Below are 20,463 nucleotides of genomic sequence, written 5' to 3'. Positions count from 1 at the left end.
TGAGGACATAGCAGAGCAGAAGGTGCTGTTAGGCTCTCAACTATCCGAAGAGCAGGAAAAAACCTTGATAAGGTTTCTGTTCAATAACAAAGATGTTTTTGCATGGTCAGCCAATGACCTATGCGGAGTTAATAGGGATGTTATTGAGCACTCGCTCAATGTCGATCCATCCTTCAGACCCAGAAAGCAAAGGCTTCGGAAAATGTCAGATGATAAGGCCGAAGGTGCTCGCAACGAAGTCAAAAGACTCCTCAGTGCAGGAGTTATTAGAGAAGTGAAGTACCCAGAATGGCTGGCTAACACTGTTATGGTAAAAAAGGCCAATGGCAAGTGGCGAATGTGCATCGATTTTACAGATCTTAACAAGGCTTGTCCGAAGGATGAATTCCCACTACCAAGGATAGACTCTTTAGTTGATGCAGCAGCTTCTTCAGAGCTCATGAGTCTGTTAGATTGTTATTCAGGCTATCACCAAATTTGGATGAAGAAGGAAGACGAGCCGAAGACTAGCTTCATAACTCCAAGTGGCACATATTGCTATCTTCGGATGCCTGAGGGGCTCAAAAACGCTGGAGGAAGTTTCAGCCGAATGACTGCAAAGGTTCTCCAATCTCAAATAGGCAGAAATGTGCTAACTTATGTTGATGACATCATTGTCAAAAGCACGAAGCAGGAGAATCATATTGCTGATCTGCAGGAGACTTTCGCCAGTTTCAGGCAAGCCGGCTTAAAATTAAATCCAGAAAAATGTGTCTTCGGGGTGAAGAAGGGGAAATTTCTTGGATGCTTGGTTTCAACAAAGGGAATTGAAGCTAATCCAAGTAAAATTGAAGCTATACTTCGGATGGAGCCACCAACTACAAAGAAGGGGGCTCAAAGATTGACAGGAAGACTGGCATCTCTCAATAGATTCATATCCAGATCAGCAGAGAGAAATTTACCATTCTTCGAAGTGCTGAAGTCGGCTGAAGTCTTTCAATGGGGACCAATCCAGCAGAAGGCTTTCGAAGAACTGAAACAGTATTTGATAGATCTAACAACATTGACTCCACCAATGCCAGGGGCTCCTTTATTACTATATGTGGCAGCTTCGCACTGAGCGGTAAGTGCAGCGCTTGTCCAGGAGAAGCTTGATGGTCAAGTCAAAAGGCAGGCCCCAATATATTTTGTTTCCGAGGTCCTTAGTTTATCAAAGAAAAATTATACAGAGTTGGAGAAGATACTGTATGCTGTCTTGATGGCCTCCAGGAAGCTTCGGCACTATTTCCAAGCTTACAACATAATTGTTCCTTCATCACAACCTCTGAAGGATATTATGAGGAACCGAGTAGCTACTGGAAGGATTGGAAAATGGGCTGCAGAGCTCAATGAATTTTGTATTGAATATGTTCATAGATCTTCGATTCAGTCACAGGCACTGGCAGACTTTATTGCTGATTGGACGCCAGGGGCTCAGGAGGAAGAAACCAATAAAGACAACGAAGCCTGGACAGTGTTTTGTGATGGATCTTGGGGAACCTTCGGAGCAGGAGCGGCTGCTGTGTTGGTTTCACCTTCCAAAGTCAAAACTTGTTATGCGGCAAAGCTTGATTTTAATTGCACAAACAACATTGCTGAGTACGAAGCATTGATTCTAGGTCTTCGGAAGTTAAAAGCAATGGGAATCAGAAGAGCCATACTTAAAACTGATTCCCAGGTTGTTTCGGGTCATATTGACAAAAGTTGCAAGCTAAAGATCCGAAGCTTGAAAAATATCTGGATACGGTTCGAAGAGTTGAAGCTTCCTTCGAAGGGTTTTCTGTCAAAAATATCCCTCGAGGACAAAATGAGCATGCTGATTTGCTAGCTAAGTCAGCAGCACAGGGGCTGCCTTTGCCTTCGGATGTATTTTTCGAAACAATAAAAGCACCTTCGGTGGAACTTCTTGAAAGAGCAGTTCTTAATATATCTCCTGTTTTTAGCGAAGATTGGAGAACCGAGATCATCTCTTACCTTCAGGGTAAATTTCTTTCAGATGACGAAGCTTATAACAAGAGGATAGAAGCAAGGGCTCGTCCATACGTCATGATAGAAGGGGAGTTGTATAAACATGGAGTTTGTGCTCCGCTGCTCAAATGCTTATCCAGAACCGAAGGTATAGAGTTAATGAAAGAAATACATGCAGGCCTGTGTGGATCTCACATCGGATCTAGGCCGTTACTTGGGAAAATTTTCCGTCAAGGGTTTTATTGGCCGAAGGCAGCTTCGGATGCAGCAGAATTGGTTCAAAAGTGCGAAGGTTGTCAGAAATGTGCAAGAGATCAAAAACAACCTTCGTCCTTGACACAGCTCATACAACCCACTTGGCCATTGCAAAGGTGGGGCCTTGACTTGTTAGGTCCGTTACCACCGGCCCAAGGGAACCTGAGATATATTGTGGTAGCTGTGGAATATTTTTCTAAATGGATTGAGGCGAAGCCTTTAGCCACAATAACTTCAGCTACCGTCCAAAAGTTTTTCTGGCAGAATATTGTTTGTCGTTTCGGGGTGCCAAAGGCTATCACTGTGGACAATGGAACACAGTTTGACTCCGAAGCTTTCAGGGATTTCTGTGACCAAATTGGTACGAAGATCCATTTTGCATCAGTCAGGCACCCGGAGTCAAATGGACTCGTTGAAAGAGCCAACGGCATTATAATGACAGGAATAATGAAGCTAATCTTCAATCAACCTAGAGGAAAATGGCCAGATCAGCTAACCAAAGTGGTGTGGAGCCACAACACGACAACATCAAGGTCTACAGGTTTCACTCCATTCAAGTTGTTATTCGGTGACGAAGCAATAACTCCAGAGGAAGCTAAATCCGGATCAATAAGGATAGTAGCTTCGGCAGAATCAGATTCCGAAGCTGCTTATTCTATAGAAAAAGATGCTTTAGAAGGGATCAGACTGCAAGCCGTGGAGAATATCAATAAATATCAAGCTGAAACAGTCAAATGGCGGGATAGAAAGGTTCGGCTGAAAAATATTGAGCCAGGGCACTTGGTGCTTCGGAGGGTGGCCAACCCGGAAACAGTGGGCAAATTGCAGTTGAAATGGGACGGGCCTTTCTTAGTAGCATCTTCGTCAAGGCCCGGTTCATACAGATTGAAAGATATGGACGGCAATAACATTCCTAGATCTTGGAATGCGGATGAGCTTCGGCGATATTATGTATAATTCGATGTAATTTTTCATATTTTTTAATTTTTCTTTCATGGCACCCTTTTCCTTTCCAAAGGGGGAGAAAGGTTTTTAATGGGGCCAGCATATGTAATTTCCTTTTTTAGTCTTATAAGAGCAAAATCCCCCAAAAATGTAAATGTAAAAGCTGAGAGTGCACCATCGAGTGCCCAAAAAGTAAAAACAAAGAAGCTCCAAAGACGTTCCTAAGGGAATGCAGAGCTTACAGCGAAAAGTCAGCGCTGATTCCGCCAAAAGTAAAGGCGAAGAAGCTCCAAAGACGTTCCTAAGGGAATGCAGAGCTTACAGCGAAAAGTCAACGCTGATTCCGCCAAAAGTAAAGGCGAAGAAGCTCCAAAGTCGTTCCTAAGGGAATGCAGAGCTGAGGTGTGATTGTTTTTAAGAAAATAGTGGCTATGAATATGGCTTCGGATACGTGTTTGGCCATTCATTTGTACATCACATTACATCATAGCATTTGCATTCATAAACATTCATCTAGGCATATGTAGGATAATCATCTTCATCGCATAAAATGGTTGCTTCGGCAAGAAGAGAAAAAAGAAAGGGAAAAAAGAGCTTCGTACACAAAGAAGAAGGGAAAATGTTGTTTTCCATGAAGGAGAGCTTCGGAAAAAAGGAAAATGTTGTTTTCTATGCTTCGTTGCGTACGAAAAGAAGGGAAGGTGTTTTTTTTCGCCTTCGGCTCAAAAAAGGGAAATTTCGTCCACATCAAAGCATTTCTCATACATCAGTGAAAGGTTAAGGATATATTACAAGGTATGAACAGCATACATTAAAAACAAGTGTTGTTTACATTCACAAAAGTTATCTCAAAAGTTTTCAAGTATTGTCTGCAGTCTACTATCTAAATCTCCAAGGAGCTTCGGCTTCGGCATTATTTTTGGTCATCAGCTTCGGCTTCGTCATCCTACACGAATAAGGTCAATGGAAGTCAAAATCAAGTTTACAGAAAAAGGTAAGCACAAGGTATGATTTCTTACTGGATCAAGGTGGCTACGAGCTTCGTCTCCAGCTTTCTCTCGACCACCTTTTGTCCATATCATTTTTACAAATCGATTCGAGATGCTTCGGGCGATATCAGGGATGTCATCCAGGATTGATGGTGACAAAGTGAAATTTGGCCTGTTGACAATTTTCCCATGATCACAGCCAGCCTTCAGGAAGGCTGCAGCAGTCCCTCGAGAAGCCACCCAGGCACAGAAGTCACCATGCCCAGCTATGACTTCGTCGAGCTCGTCAATCTCCCCCTCAATGTGTTCGAAGGTTTTTGGTAGATCTTCAGCTGAGGGGGTAAATTTTTCGCTACTAGCTCCAACTGAGTGAAAAATCTTTCTTAGTCGTTGAATGCACTTATTGCTAAATTCCAGGCATTTTTCTTGAAGATTTGTCAGTAGTTTTCTCAAATCCGAATTTTGCTGAGCTTCGGCTTCAAGTTTTGCATTGAGATCTTGTTTTTCTTGTTCGAACTGCTCAGACTGGCGGAGAAGCTTCGTGTTCAGTTCTGATATTTTTGCTTCAGCTTCCGCCAGTAAACCTTCGGCTGCCTGGAGCTCAAAGTTCTTTTTCTCAAAAGCATCTGATTGCTCCTTTATTTTGTTTTCCAAATTTTCAATTATAACTTCATGCTTTTTATCTTCAAGATCTTGCTGCATTTGCAAGGCTTTGCTCAATAGCATACTCTACACAAACACAACCTTCGTCAGACATGTTTTTATTAGAAGCAATAAAAGTTAAGGGACAGGTCATTTACCTTGAAGTTGGAATAAAATAAACTACCAACGACATGTTGTCGTCGGTAGCGGCTGATGTCTGTTTCTAGCTTCGGGAATCCAATACTCTTGGACAGAGTACTAATAACTTTGGCCCCTGTTTGGTCCCGAATACACTCTAATTTCTCATCATCAACGCCTCCGAAGAGGAGTGCCCCAGGTTTGTATCCACAGGATTGGGCATACTCTTTAAGCTCTTCTATTTCAGCTTTTGTTAGATGTTCTCCAACTAAGTTTTGGAACGCGAAGGCTTCGTTTTCTGAAGTTTCGTCAGCAATTTCTTTTCCTTTCTTTGACGCTGCGGTCACAGCCTCTTCGGCAGCAGTGGCAGCTTCTTCTGCAGCCATGTCTAGCAGCATTTGGTCAATATGTTCAATTGTGCTCTCTAAATTCAAATCTTCAGCTGAGGTAGCTTCGGCGGCTGCGGCCTCCGAAGGTGCAATTTCAATATCTGCCCCCTCTGCAGCCACTCGTGTTTTTTGGGCCGAAGCTCTTGGCGGCGTTTTGTCAATTACCTCTGTCACGGTAATGATTCTTTGTTTCTTTGCCTTGATTGTTTTTCTTGATTTCTCGGGCTCCTTGTCCTTCTGAAAAAACTTTGTCAGTTGAGGACCCAGTGGACTTAGCTTCGCAGGTAAGGATTCAGTCATTACCTTCAGAATTTCCTCAACAACGGCAGCAGAAGGTGATGCGGGGGTTTCTTTTGCTTCGGATATTTGTTGCTTCGGAGAAGAAACTGTCTTTTTCTTTGGAATTTTCTTTTTTGGTTCTTTTTCTTCATCCACGGCCTCAGTTGTCCTTTTTCTTTTTTGACCCCCAGCACCTTTGTTCAGGTTTTCATAATCAGGGTAATCAAAGCTCAGGGCGTCCAACACTCGATTCAGCCTTCGTTTTGGACGGCTGCCGAAGGCTGCGGTCATCAATTGATCTTCTTTTTTGGAATAATTACCAAGAATCTCGTTGCACATCACTTCAATTGTATCCAGCCACTCCTGGCAAGGAGTTTTAAAGTATTTCTTAAATTTGAAGTAGTAAGGCAAACGCACAAGTTCACCTTCCTTCTTTTTCCCCTTCAGCTTCGGCATTTCCCATTCTTTTAGACTAGGAAAAATTTGGAAAGCCAAGAACTCTTGAACCAGGTCTCTTGTACTGATATGCTCTGCAACAATTCTGAATTCATCCATTGCTTTTTGTGTGGTACCATCTACTGTCATGTTGCAGAGAGGCCGGGTTTCTCCGAAGGATAGTTCGAGTGGACTTTGCACGAGCTTCTCCTTGTCATCATTAACCTTGACATAAAACCACTCGGATTTCCACCCCGCTGCCCATTTACTCCGATAGCTGATTACAGGAAACTTCGTAGTTTTCCGATAAGCAAAATTGTAGCAGCCAAAATTGTCATGCAATCCATCCTTTCTAGCCTTCGTCTGGTAATGCAGCTCGTGAACCCGGCAAAAGCTGTCCGCAAACGGTTCCACTGTTTGGCTTCGGAGTGCCCAGATATAAACACTGAGCCTAACGATAGCGTTAGGGGTCAGTTGGTGAAAATAGATACCAAATTTCTTCAGCACCTCTGCAATAATCCCATGAAGGGGAAATCTTAATCCGGCCTTTAAAAAGCTCTTAAAAATGACAATCTCATCTTTTTCCGGCTTCGGAGTAGTCTCTTCTCCCCCGAAGCGTAACAGCTTCTTCTGATCCTCATTAAAAAAGCCTGATTTTACCATTTTGGAGAGATTAGCCTTCGAAACGGTAGATTTTCCAAAGTCCAAGTGGTTGGGTTTGCTCGGCATGGCAAAACGATAATCATCCTCGGGATCAGTTTCCTCAATAACTTCTTCTTCCACTTCAGCAACTGTTTGTTTTGCTTGTTCTGCATCTTCACTAGGGATCTCTTCAGGAACCACTAGTCCGGATCGTTGCATAGCTTCGGAGATGGGAACAGTCTCCGAAGCTCCAGTTTCGTTCCCCTCACGCTCAACCCTGGCGGTAGAACGGACTCTGGCCATTAGACTATGAACTTGTGAAGCTTTTTCCTCCGAAGCAGGTCTTCAAGATAGAGCTTCGTTCGATTCCGACAAACAAGCTTCGGCGTCGGTTAAAAATTTTGGCAGCAAAACAGTGCAAATAGCAGTAAATGCTGTGGTAACTTCACACCTACTCGTCTGTTTATATAGTGCCGCAGGTAAGAAGGCGAAGCGCCAGAAGTTTTACACCAGGCGGACACCCGCTCGCACTCGCTGTACGGTGGACCGCAGAGACCGAACAGTAACTCTGCAAGGTGGGACCGATACGCGCAGGGAGATTGAATCGTTTCTCGACAACGAGCTCAGGGAAGGTGTTTTTGAGACCTTCGGCGCTCCGAAGCTTAAAAGACTTTTTTCACGGATCAAGCTCGTTACGAAAAACGATCTGGCACCGCGAAAGGGGCTACTGTTGGGTCCATGCTTCGTCGCCGAAGGTCTTATAGAAAGAAGTGGTCTTCGGATGAAGCTGTTTGTATAAGATAGCCGAAGGTTCCTCTTTGTAAAGCTTCGGCATTACAAACCGACTTAAAGATAAAATGACCTTTTAGTCCATAAAGGTCTGAGTCAATGTTGTAAATTTTTATAAGGGGCATAATTGTAATTCCTCACAGGCTGCGTCCTGTGCCTATAAATAGTGAACAGTATTCCGTTACTGTTCACGCATTCTGGTACTTGCAATCGCATCTCTCGGATTATAATCTCTGTCAAGGCATAGGTATCATTGTATTTAATGATTCAATATACCGAATAAATATGATATAATGCATCTGTGAATCATCTATCCATTTTATACTTTTTACTTTGCACTATCTTACAATGTTCATTGAAAGTTTATTACGAAGGTTCAACTTCGTAATAACACTCTTATCAACCTTCGTCCAAGATCTATTATCCTCAAAAGAATAATGCTTCACGGACGAAGGACAATATCATTTAACATTTTATGTTGCCTTGTTCTTAATTCATAGCATTTGAGAACAAGTCCCCAACATGAGGCAATGGGGTTACAAGGGCCAAGATTGATCCCGTTTTGATGCTTGATGCCAAAGGGGGAGAAAATAAAGGCCAAAACAATAAATGGATCAGCTACCACTTGAGAGATTTGAAAATAGTAGAGTAGAGCTTTTGGTTTGTCAAAACTCTTTCATGTCTTTTGTGTCAAAAGTTGGCTTCTTGTGGGGAGAAGTGTTGATTATGGGAAATAGGGGGAGTTTTTGAAATCTTTGATCAATCTCTTTTGGAATGACTCTCTTTATGCTTCAACATGTGTGTTTGACTTAGAGATAGAGATTTGAGTTTGATTTGCAAAAACAAACCAAGTGGTGGCAAAGGATGATCCATACATGCCAAAAATGATTCAAAATAAATTTGAGTTTTATTTGAAGTGATATTGCACTTGTTCTAGTTGCTTTATGTTGTGTTGGCATAAATCACCAAAAAGGGGGAGATTGAAAGGGAAATGTGCCCGTGGGCCATTTCTAAGTATTTTGGTGATTGAGTGCCAACACAAGTGCTTAAATGTGAAGTTATGCTCATGGATGGACAAAGTGAAAATCAAGGGTAAAGGTATGTTTCTAAGCCTTAGTACATTGGTTTTGTGTACTAATATGCTTGTCTAAGTGTTAGAAACAGAAAGAAGAAGAAAAGAAAAGGGGTGGAAAAGGCTTGGCTGTGTACAGCCAAGACTCAGCTCAGTCTGGCACACCGGACTGTCCGGTGGTGCACCGGACAGTGTCCGGTGCGCCAGGCTGACTCGGCGTGAAGAGGCCGCTCTCGGGAATTCGCCGACGGCGTACGGCTAAAATTCACCGGACTGTCCGGTGTGCACCGGACTGTCCGGTGTGCACCGGACTGTCCGGTGAGCCAACGGTCGGCCAAGCCAACGGTCGGCAGCGGAATCTGCGCGCAACACGTGGCCGGGCCAACGGTCGGAAGGGGGCACCGGACTGTCCAGTGTGCACCGGACATGTCTGGTGCGCCAACAGCTCCCAGATCTGCAACGGTCGGCAACGGTCGGCTGCGCCGTTTAAGGAAAGAAATCGGGCACCGGACAGTGTCCGGTGTGCACCGGACTGTCCGGTGCACCCGACGACAGAAGGCAAGAATGGCCTTCCAGATTTGCTCTCAACGGCTCCTAGCTGCCTTGGGGCTATAAAAGGGACCCCTAGGCGCATGGAGGAGATACCCAAGCAACCTTAGAGCATTCTTGATCATCCACACTCAGTCTTTGCACATTCGTTTGTCATTCTCAGTGATTCGAGCTCCGTTCTAGTGAGAACTTTGAGATAGTCTTTTGAGCTCGATTCTTGGCCGTGTGTGTGCGCATTTTGCTGTGGATTTGTGTGTGTTGCTTCCCTCCCTTACTCCGTGCTTCTTTGTGAAATTCAATTGTAAGGGCGAGAGACTCCAAGTTGTGGAGATTCCTCGCAAACGGGAAAAGATCAAAGTAAAGAAGAACACCGTGGTATTCAAGTTGATCATTGGATCACTTGAGAGGAGTTGAGTGCAACTCTCGTCCGTTGGGACGCCACAACGTGGAGTAGGCAAGTTTTGTACTTGGCCGAACCACGGGATAACCACCGTGTCATCTCTGTGATTGATTTCTTGTGGTTATTGTGTTTTGGCTCCTCTCTAGCCACTTGGCAATTATTGTGCTAACGATTAACCAAGTTTTTGTGGCTATAAGTTTAAGTTTTACAGGATCACCTATTCACCCCCCCCCTCTAGGTGCTCTCAGAGTTACGACTGTTCCAAACCTTGCATGTGGCTATTGGACCGCTGATTTGCTTCGCTGCGTATATCGGGCTGCTTCAGCCCCACTCTGATGATATGTCCCGAGTTGTGGACCAACTCTTAAAGTTGATCGCCACCTTTATAGGTTTGTCTCGTTTAAGCAGATCTGGAATCATCTGATGTATAAATGTGTTTACTAGCCTCCTGGGACTAGTAATTGTATCACATTTGAGTCCCAGAGGATTGGGGACGCTTCAGACCGAGTGAGCCTTCTCTTAATCACACGGGTCACTAAGACCCCGCAAGGACCACCACACACTTGGTATCTCATGCTTAGCTTTACAAAGCACTTGAGGAATAGAATGAGAAAGAAAGAAGGCATTCCAAGCGACAAGAGCTCAAGTGAACACAAAAACTCTCTCTCTCTCTCAAGTCACTAAGTGGTTGAGTTTAATTTGGGACTTGGAGAGGATTTGATCTTTGGAATTGTGCCTTGGAGTGAATGCTATAGCTCTTGTATTGAATGTGAACTTCTGAAAACTTGGAAGCCAATGAATGAGGTGGTTGGGGGTATTTATAGCCCCCAACCACTTCCTAGCCGTTGGCAAAGGCTGCTGGCGATGGGCGCACCGGACATTCTGGTGCGCCACCGGATAGTCACTATTCACTGTCCGGTGCACGCCACATCAGCGCGTCCGTTAGGGTTCAGAGCAGTTGAATGTTGGATGCGTTTGTCTTTTTGCTGCACCGGACAGTCCGGTGCCACACCGGACAGTCCGGTGACCTCTGACTTCTGTCGCGGCACTGTTCCGCATTGTAGCGTTTTGCAGTCGACCGCTGGCGCGCAGTGAGTCGTCACTCCGCTGGCTCACCGGACAGTCCGGTGAATTATAGCGGAGCGCGTCTCTGAATTCCCGAGAGTGGCCTATTCGAAGGGTGCCTGGCCTGGTGCAACACCGGACAGTGTCCGGTGCGCCAAAAATCAACATACTCTAGGTCTTGCTCCAATTTTTTATTAGGTCCCTAACTGAATTTATTTCTTGGTTTGTGTTGAACCTTATGCACCTGTGATAAGTGACATCTAGACAAACTAGTTAGTCCATGTGGTTTATGTTGGATGTCAACCACCAAAATCGATTATATAAAATGGTTAACCTTATTTCCCTTTCATTCATCATCTTCTTCTTCTTCTTCATATTCCTTATTCATATGAGAAACTTGAGCTTTCAAGCTTTTACTTGTCCTTCATCTTTTTGTGCTCTTCACTTGAGATAGCATTTCCTCTTGATGAAGCAGTTTGTTCTTGACCCATCTTTTGTGACATCTGAAATGCCATAATCTTGCCGATTAACAGTGTTGAGGTCATTTGGCTCAAGTCCTCCATATTATGATCGATGGTTATGATGCTTCCATATTTTTGTTCTGGTAATAGGGGTGATCTTCTGCAAATGTAGGCATCACCTAGCTTATTTATTCCAATAGAACTAAGCTCATTAACAATATGATTTAAGTGTGAACATGTATATATATATTAAACAAGCTTAGTGTCTTTCATTTTAAAATAAATATATTCATTTAAAGCTAGGCAATGTTTTTTGCTCAAGGATATTGCTTGTGTTGTCATGGAGCTCATATAATTTAAGCCAAATCTCATTAATAGTTTTCAATGTAAATAACTGATTAAATATATCAATGTTAAGAGATTTGTACAAGCAATTTTTAGCATAAGTGCTAAAATGAATTTCTTTTTCTTCACTCACGATGAGCTTCTCGGTATTTTTAGAGAGTTTCATCCCATCACAAATGACTCTCCAAACACTTAGATCAATAGCTTCTAGGTAGCAAGCCATTTTAGCACTATAGTAGTTCAAGTTAGTGCCATCAAAGTGAGGTGGTCTACTTGTGAAAGGGAAATGGCCTTAACCATTTTCCATAATTGATTTTTGTGTTTGACGTCCATCACAAATCTTATGGACTAACTAGTTTGCCTAGTTGATCATTTCTCAGGTGCATAAGTTCATCTAAAACTATTCTAAGTCGATTGTCTGGAATACCGTGCGCGGACCGTCTGGGTCCTTCCGGTGCACCGTCTGCGACACTAGGGTGAACCACAGACAGGAACATTGCAAAAATAGTGTTTACACTGCGAACTGTCCGAAGGAGAAGCGAGCACCGTCCGATACCAAGCGCGGACCGTCTGGCCTCAGGCGCGGACCGTCCGATCGTTTAAAAACAAAAAAAACCTAAGGTGACGGGTTCGGTAAAATGCATTTTTAGCGTCCTCACGGACCGTTAGGGGTGCACGGTTGGATCGTCCGCGACTACTTTATCTAACATATGATGACGCATTAAATGCATTATAGCTGTTGATATAGTCGTTACTACTGACTGTTGCGATTTCAGCCGTTGATATAGTCATTACTACTGACCATTGCGATTTGTAGGGGCGGACCGTCCGGACCAGGGGCGCGGACCGTCCGCGGTCGGCAGAAAAGGAGCAACGGCTAGGAAGTGGTTGGTGGCTATAAATACAACCCCAACCACCTCCATTCAACACACCCAAGCATTCCACTCATACACATTCATTACAAGAGCTAGCAATCCATTCCAAGACATATTCAAAGCTTCCAAAACTCTCCAAGTCCCACAATTAAGACAAGTGATCATTAGTATCAAGTGACTTGAGAGAATGTGATCCATGTTTCATTTGTTGCTCTTGTTGCTTGGCTTTTAATCGTGCTTTCTACATCTCCTTCTAAACTCTCTAGTGACTTGTAAAGCTAGCAAGAGACACCTAAGTGTGTGGTAATCCTTGCAAGGTCTTTGTGATCCTTGAGATTAAGAAGAAGCACTCAATCGGTCTAAGTGATCGATTGAGAGAGGGAAAGGGTTGAAAAAGACCCGGCCTTCGTGGCCTCCTCAACGGGGAGTAGGTTCATTGGAACCGAACCTCGAGAAACAAATTGTCATGTTCATTTGTGTTAATCATTACTCTATGATTTGATTCTCTCTCCCTCTCTCTCTCTAAGTTCTCTTGCTTACAATCTTTCGAGTTAGCCCCCAAAGTTATCCGCATTGATTGAGCAACTCATAGCAAGAAGAACTCTCTTCCGCACTCTGTATTCATTATTATTTGTTTCTAATCCTAACCCTAGGTGAAGTTCGTGTTCAAAGTTTATAATTTATAGGTTTCGCCTATTCACTCCCCCCTCTAGACGACTTTCAATTAGTATCAGAGCCTGTTACTTTATTAGAGTCTAACAACTCAAAGTGGTGTCGCGAGAACACGCCAAAAAGGAGTTGAACACTGGGGAAAAGCCTGGATCTTTGGGGAAGAAAAATGAAGGCAAGACTCCATCAAAGGAGGCCGGCGACAAGCATAAGGGGGACAAGGATGAATCTGTCGGCTCCATCAAGTCACACAAGAAGGGCGACAAGAAGAAAAAGAAGATGAAAAAGGTGGTCTACTACGAGACCGACTCTTCCACGCCCTCAACCTCCGACGCCGAGTCGACATCTTCAAAACGCCAAGAGCATAAGAAGTACAGTAAGATCCCTCTTCGCTATCCTCGCATTCCTAAACGTGCTCCTTTACTTTCAGTTCCTTAGGCAAACCACCATACTTCGATGGTGAAGATTATTGTATGTGGAGTGATAAAATGAGGCACCATCTAACCTCACTCCACGAAAGCATTTGGGATATTGTTGAATTTGGAGCGCAGGCACCACAAATAGGTGATGAGGACTACGACTCCGATGAGGCCACCCAAGTGAGGCACTTCAACTCCCAAGCAACTTCCATACTCCTCGCTTCCTTGTGTAGAGAGGAGTACAGCAAGGTGCAAGGGTTGAAAAGTGTCAAAAAAATTTGGGTCATCCTCAAGTCGGCACACGAAGGGGACAAAGTGACCAAGATCACCAAGCGGGAAACGATCGAGGAAGAACTCGGTCGGTTCGTCCTCAACAAAGGAGAAGAGCCACAAGCCATGTACAACCAACTCAAGACCATAGTGAATCAAGTCTGCAACCTCGGGAGCACCAAGTGGGATGACCATAAAATGATCAAGGTTATTCTAAGATCTCTTGTTTTTAGTAACCCCACTCAAGTGCAATTAATTCGGGAGAGGAGCCACGATCAATGTACAACCGGCTCAATATGATGGTCAACCAAGTCCGCAACCTCGGGAGCACCAAGTGGGATGACCATGAAATGGTCAAGATTATTCTTAGATCTCTTGTTTTTCGTAATCCCACTCAAGTTCAATTAATTCGTGGAGATCCTAGATATAAACAAATGTCTCTCGAGTAGGTAATTGGCAAGTTTGTGAGCTTTGGACTTATGATCAAAGATTCCAAACACATTGCCAACTTGGAGCAAGGCACCACCTCCACACCCGAGGTGCAACCCGTTGAATGTCTCCCGAGGAGGTGATTGGCAAGTTTGTGAGCTTTGAACTTATGGTCAAAGACTCCAAACACATTATCAACTTGGAGCAAGGAGCCACCTCCACACCCGAGGTGCAACCCGTTGCATTCAAGGCAATGAAAGAAAAGAAGGAAGAGCATACACCAATCAATAGGCTCCCAATTTATGCCTCCAAGCTTGACAACAAGGAGATAGCTCTTATTATTAAGAACTTCTGGCAAATCCTCAAGCAAAGGAAGGGGAAGCAATACAAACCTCGCTCCAAGAGGGTTTGCTACCGGTGTGGTAAGCCTGGTCATTATATTCCTAAATGTCCATATGCAAGTGATAGTGACAGTGACGACAACAAGAAAGGAAATAAGAAGTTGGAGAAGAAAAGGTACTACAACAAGAAAAAGGGTGGCGAGGCGCACATAGGAAGGGAGTGGGACTCCGATGACAGCTCCACCGACTCCTCCGACGAGGACACCGCCAACATCGCCATCAACAAAGGTCTTCTCTTCACCAACGTCGGCCACAAGTGCCTCATGGCCAAGGAGGGAAAAATGAAGAAGGTATACTCTAGAGACACCCCCAAATATACTACTTCCGATGATGAGGGTAGCTCTAGTGAAAAGAATGATGATTTGTCTTCTCTTTTTGCAACCCTTACCATAGAACAAGAGGAGAAAATCAATGAATTGATAAAAACCATTATCGAGAAGGATGAAATCTTGGAATGCCAAGAAGACTTGCTCATTAAGGGAAATAAAAAAAATTGTTAAGCTAAAAGATGTTTTTGCTCTTGAAGTTGAAAAATGCAAAAACTTGACTAAATAGCTAAATACATGCAATGATTCAATTTCTTGTCTCAAAACAGAAAATGTTAGTTTAATTGCTAAGATTGAGGAATGGAATGCTTGCCATGTTCCTACATCTACCATTGAGCATGTTACTATTTGCACTAGATGTAGAGATATTGATGTTAATGCTATGAATGATCACCTTGCTATGATTAAAGATCAAAATGATCACATAACTAAGTTGAATGCCAAAATTGCTGAGCATGAACTTGAAAATAAAAAAATTAAAATTTGCTCGTTGTATGCTTTACAATGGGAGACGCCCTGGCATTAAGGATGGGGTTGGCTTCCAACCTGGGAGCCAAAACAACATCAAACTTAATGCCCATAAGATGATAAGAACAAGATTTCTAACTTTGTTAAGGGTAAGCCTCCCATGGTGCAAGATAGAGAAGGTTACATTTTATATCCTGAAAACTATCTTGAGCATAAGATTAGAAGAATTCATGCTAAGAAATCTCATCATGTTGCTCATTATGCTTATATTTACAGTAATAAGGCTTCTAGTTCTAGGCATACAACTCATATTAAGATGCTTAAGGAAAAGATTGTTGATGCTTCAAATGAACATAGCATTTCATTTAAGACCTTTGATGCATCATTTGTTCTTACTAACAAATCCAGCAAATTAGTTGCCAAATATGTTGGGGGCAAGCACAAGAGTCCAACGACTTGTTTGCGGGTACCCAAGGTGCTTGTTTCTAATGTGAAAGGACCCAAGACTGGTTGGGTACCTAAGGACAAGGCTTAAATTGGTGTTGTAGGTTTATGCATTCGGTGGGACAAGTTGGATAATCGATAGAGGGTGCACAAACCACATGACAGGGGAGAAAAGAATGTTCTCCTCATATGAGAAAAATGATGATCCCCAAAGAGCAATCACATTCGGGGATGGGAATCAAGGTTTGGTCAAAGGATTGGGTAAAATTGCTATATCACCTGATCATTCCATTTCTAATGTATTTCTTGTAGAATCTCTAGGTTACAACTTGCTTTCAGTTTCTCAATTATGCAAAATGGGCTACTATTGTTTATTTACTCATGTTGGTGTTACCGTCTTTAGAAGAAATGATGATTCGCTAGCTTTTAAGGGAGTGTTAGATGGTCAGTTATATTTAGTTGATTTCACTTATAATAATGTTGAACTAGACACTTGCCTAATTGCTAAGACTAATATGGGTTGGATCTGGCATCGTCGACTTGCTCATGTTGGGATGAAGAATCTTCACAAGCTTCTAAAGGAGAACACATTTTAGGACTAACCAATGTTCATTTTAAGAAAGACAAGATTTGTAGTGTATGTTAAGCAGGGAAGCAGGTTAGAGTTCATCATCCACACAAGAACATCATGATGACCGAAAGGCCGCTTGAGCTACTCCACATGGATCTATTCGGTCTGATTGATTACATAAGCATCGACGGGAGTAAGTATTGTCTTGTAATTGTGGATGACTATTCTCGCTTCACTTGGATGTTCTTTTTGCAGAAAAAATCACAAACCCAAGAAACCTTAAAGAAATTATTGAGACGGGCTTAAAATGAGTTCGGGTTGAGAATCAAGAAGATTAGGAGCGACAATGGAACGGAGTTCAAGAACTCTCAAATTGAAGGATTTCTTGAGGAGGGCATCAAGCATGTGTTCTCTTCTCCCTACACACCTCAACAAAATAGTGTTGTGGAGGGAAAGAATAGAACTCTTATGGATATGGCGAGGACCATGCTTGAGAAATACAAGACATCAGATCGTTTTTGGGCGGAGGCGATTAACACCGCTTGCTATTCCATCAATCGACTCTACCTTCACTGAGTCCTCAAGAAGACATCATATGAACTCCTCACCGGTAAAAATCCCAATGTTTCTTAGTTTAGATTTTTTGGAAGCAAATGCTTTATTCTTGTTAAGAGAGGTAGAAATTCAAAATTTGCTCCTAAAGCAGTAGAAGGCTTTTTACTTGGTTATGACTCAAACACAAGGGCATATAGAGTCTTCAACAAGTTCAGTGGATTAGTTGAAGTTTCTTGTGACATTGTGTTTGATGAGACTAATGGCTCTCAAGTAGAGCAAGTTGATCTTGATGAGTTAGATTATGAAGAGGCTCCATGCATCGCGCTAACAAACATGTCCATTGGAGATGTATGTCCACAAGAACCCAAAGAGCCTTCACAAACACAAGTCAACCATCATCTTCCATACAAGCATCTCCACCAACTTAAGATGAGGAACTGGCTCAAGAATAAAAAGATCAAGTTCAAGACAATGAGCCACCATAATAAGAAGGCGTTGATCAAGGGGGAGATGAAGTTGATCAAGAAAAGGAGGATGAACAAGAGATTCAAGATCAAAGACCACCACACCCAAGAGTCCACCAAGCAATTCAACGAGATCACCCGTTAACTCCATCCTTGGTGACATTCCAAAAGGGGTAACCACTCGATCTCAAGTCGCTCATTTTTATAAACATTACTCTTTTGTATCTTCTATTGAGCCATACAGGATAGAGGATGCACTTAGAGATCCAGACTGGATGGTGGCAATGCAAGAGGAGCTCAACAACTTCACGAGGAATGAGGTATGGCATTTAGTTTCACGTCCTAACCAAAATATTGTAGGTACCAAGTGGGTATTCCACAACAAACAAGATGAGCATGGTGTGGTGACTAGGAACAAAGCCCGACTTGTTGCAAAAGGGTAATTGAAAGTCGCCTAGAGGGGGGTGAATAGGGCGAATATGAAATTTATAAACTTAAGCACAACTACAAGCCGGGTTAGCGTTAGAAATATGAACGAGTCCGAGAGAGAGGGCGAAAAATAAATCGCAAGAAAATAAAGAGTGAGACACAGGGATTTGTTTTACCGAGGTTCAGTTCTTGCAAACCTACTCCCCGTTGAGGTGGTCACAAAAACCGGGTCTCTTTCAACCCTTTCCCTCTCTCAAACGGTCACTTAGACCGAGTGAGCTTCTCTTCTCAATCAAACGGGACACAAAGTCCCCGCAAGGACCACCACACAATTGGTGTCTCTTGCCTCGGTTACAATTGAGTTGATCACAAGAAAGAATGAGAAAAAGAAGCAATCCAAGCGCAAGAGCTCAAATGAACACAAGTCACTCTCTCACTAGTCACTATTTGATTGGGAATGATCTATGGACTTGGGAGATGATTTGATCTCTTTGGTGTGTCTTGTATTGAATTCTATAGCTCTTGTAAGGTGTGGGAAGTCAGAAAACTTGGATGCAATGAATGGCGGGTGGTTGGGGGTATTTATAGCCCCAACCACCAAACTAGCCGTTTGGTGAAGGCTGCTGTCGCATGGCACACCGGATAGTCCGGTGCTCCTGCCACGTCACCTGGCCGTTGGATTCTGACCGTTGGAGCTTCTGTCTTCTAGGACACCGGACAGTCAGGTGGTGCACCGGACAGGCACTGTTCACTGTCCGGTGCGCCACCTGGCTCTGCTCTGACTTTGGCGCGCACTGTAGCGCATTTAATGCCTTCTGCAGACGACCGTTGGCGTGAAGTAGTCGTTGCTCCGCTGGCACACCGGACAGTCCGGTGCGCCACCGGACAGTCCGGTGAATTATAGCGGAGCGGCCTCCAGAATTCCCAAAGGTGAGCAGTTCGGAGTTGGAGTCCCTGGTGCACCGGACACCGGACACTGTCCGGTGGCACACCGGACAATCCGGTGCGCCAGACCAGGGCACACTTCGGCTGACTTTTGCTCTCTATATTTGAATCCTTTTTCGGTCTTTTTATTGGTTTGTTGTGAACCTTTGGCACCTGTAGAACTCATAATTTAGAACAAACTAGTTAGTCCAATTATTTGTGTTGGGTAATTCAACCACCAAAATCGATTTTAGGAAAAGGTGTAAGCCTATTTCCCTTTAAATCTCCCCCTTTTTGGAGATTGATGCCAACACAAACATTTGATTTCTCATAAGATACGCATGGATTGATTTCCCTTTAAATCTAGAACAAACTAGTTAGTGCATAATTGAACTAGTTTGCAGAATGTAAGTGCAAAGGTTACTTAGAATTGAACCAATAAATTCTCATAAGATACGCATGGATTGATTTCTTCATTTTCAACATTTTGGACCACGCTTGCACCACATGTTTTGTTTTTGCAAATTCTTTTGTAAGTTCTTTTCGAAGTCCTTTTGCAAATAGTCAAAGGTAAATGAGTAAGATTTTGAGAAGCATTTTCAGGATTTGAAATTTTCTCCCCTTGTTTCAAATGGTTTTCCTTTGACTAAACAAAACTCCCCCTCAATAAAATCCTCCTCTTAGTGTTCAAGAGGGTTTTAGGTATTAGTTTTGAAAGGGTTGTATCAATTTGAAATTCTATCAAAAATAAGATACCTATTGAAAAATCACCAATTGAAAAAATCTTTTATTAACTCAAATTTTTGAAAATTGGTGGTGGTGCGGTCCTTTTGCTTTGGGCTAATACTTTCTCCCCCTTTGGCATGAATCGCCAAAAACGGATACTTGAGTGAAATATAAGCCCTCTTACTTTCTCTCCCTATGGTAAATAACATAAGAGTGAAGATTATACCAAAGTTGGAGAGTTGCGTGGAGCGACGGCGAAGGGTGTGTAATTTGATGGAGTGGAGTGGAAGCCTTTGTCTTCGCCGAAGACTCCAATTCCCTTTCAATCTATGACTTGGTTTGAAATACACTTGAAAACACATTAGTCATAGCATATAAAAGAGATATGATCAAAGGTATATTTATGAGCTATGTGTGCAAAACATCAAAAGAAATTCCGAGAATCAAGAATATTTAGCTCATGCCTAAGTTTGTTAAATGTTTGTTCATCTAGTGGCTTGGTAAAGATATCGGCTAATTGTTCTTTGGTGTTAATATATGCAATCTCGATATCCCCCTTTTTTGGTGATCCCTTAGAAAATGATACTGAATGGCTATGTGTTTAGTGCAGCTATGTTCAACGGGATTATCCTCCATGCGGATTGCACTCTCATTATCACATAGAAGAGGAACTTTGGTTAATTTGTAACCATAGTCCCTAAGGGTTTGCCTCATCCAAAGCAATTGCGCGCAACAATGGCCTGCGGCAATATACTCGGCTTCGGCGGTAGAAAGAGCTACAGAATTTTGCTTCTTTGAAGCCCAAGACACTAGAGACCTTCCCAAGAACTGGCAAGTCCCCGATGTGCTCTTTCTATTAATTTTACACCCTACCCAATCGGCATCCGAATAACCAATTAAATCAAATGTGGATCCCCTAGGGTACCAAAGGCCAAACTTAGGAGTATAAACAAAATATCTCAAGATTCGTTTTACGGCCCTAAGGTGAGCTTCCTTAGGATCGGCTTAGAATCTTGCACACATGCATACGGAAAGCATTATATCCGGTCGTGAAGCACATAAATAGAGTAAAGAACCTATCATCGACCGGTATACCTTTTGATCGACGGATT

Source organism: Zea mays, chromosome 1, assembly GCF_902167145.1.
Source record: "Zea mays cultivar B73 chromosome 1, Zm-B73-REFERENCE-NAM-5.0, whole genome shotgun sequence".
Classification (NCBI taxonomy): Eukaryota; Viridiplantae; Streptophyta; class Magnoliopsida; order Poales; family Poaceae; genus Zea; species Zea mays.
The sequence above is the reverse complement of the archived record's forward strand: the minus strand, read 5'-3'. Positions refer to the sequence as shown.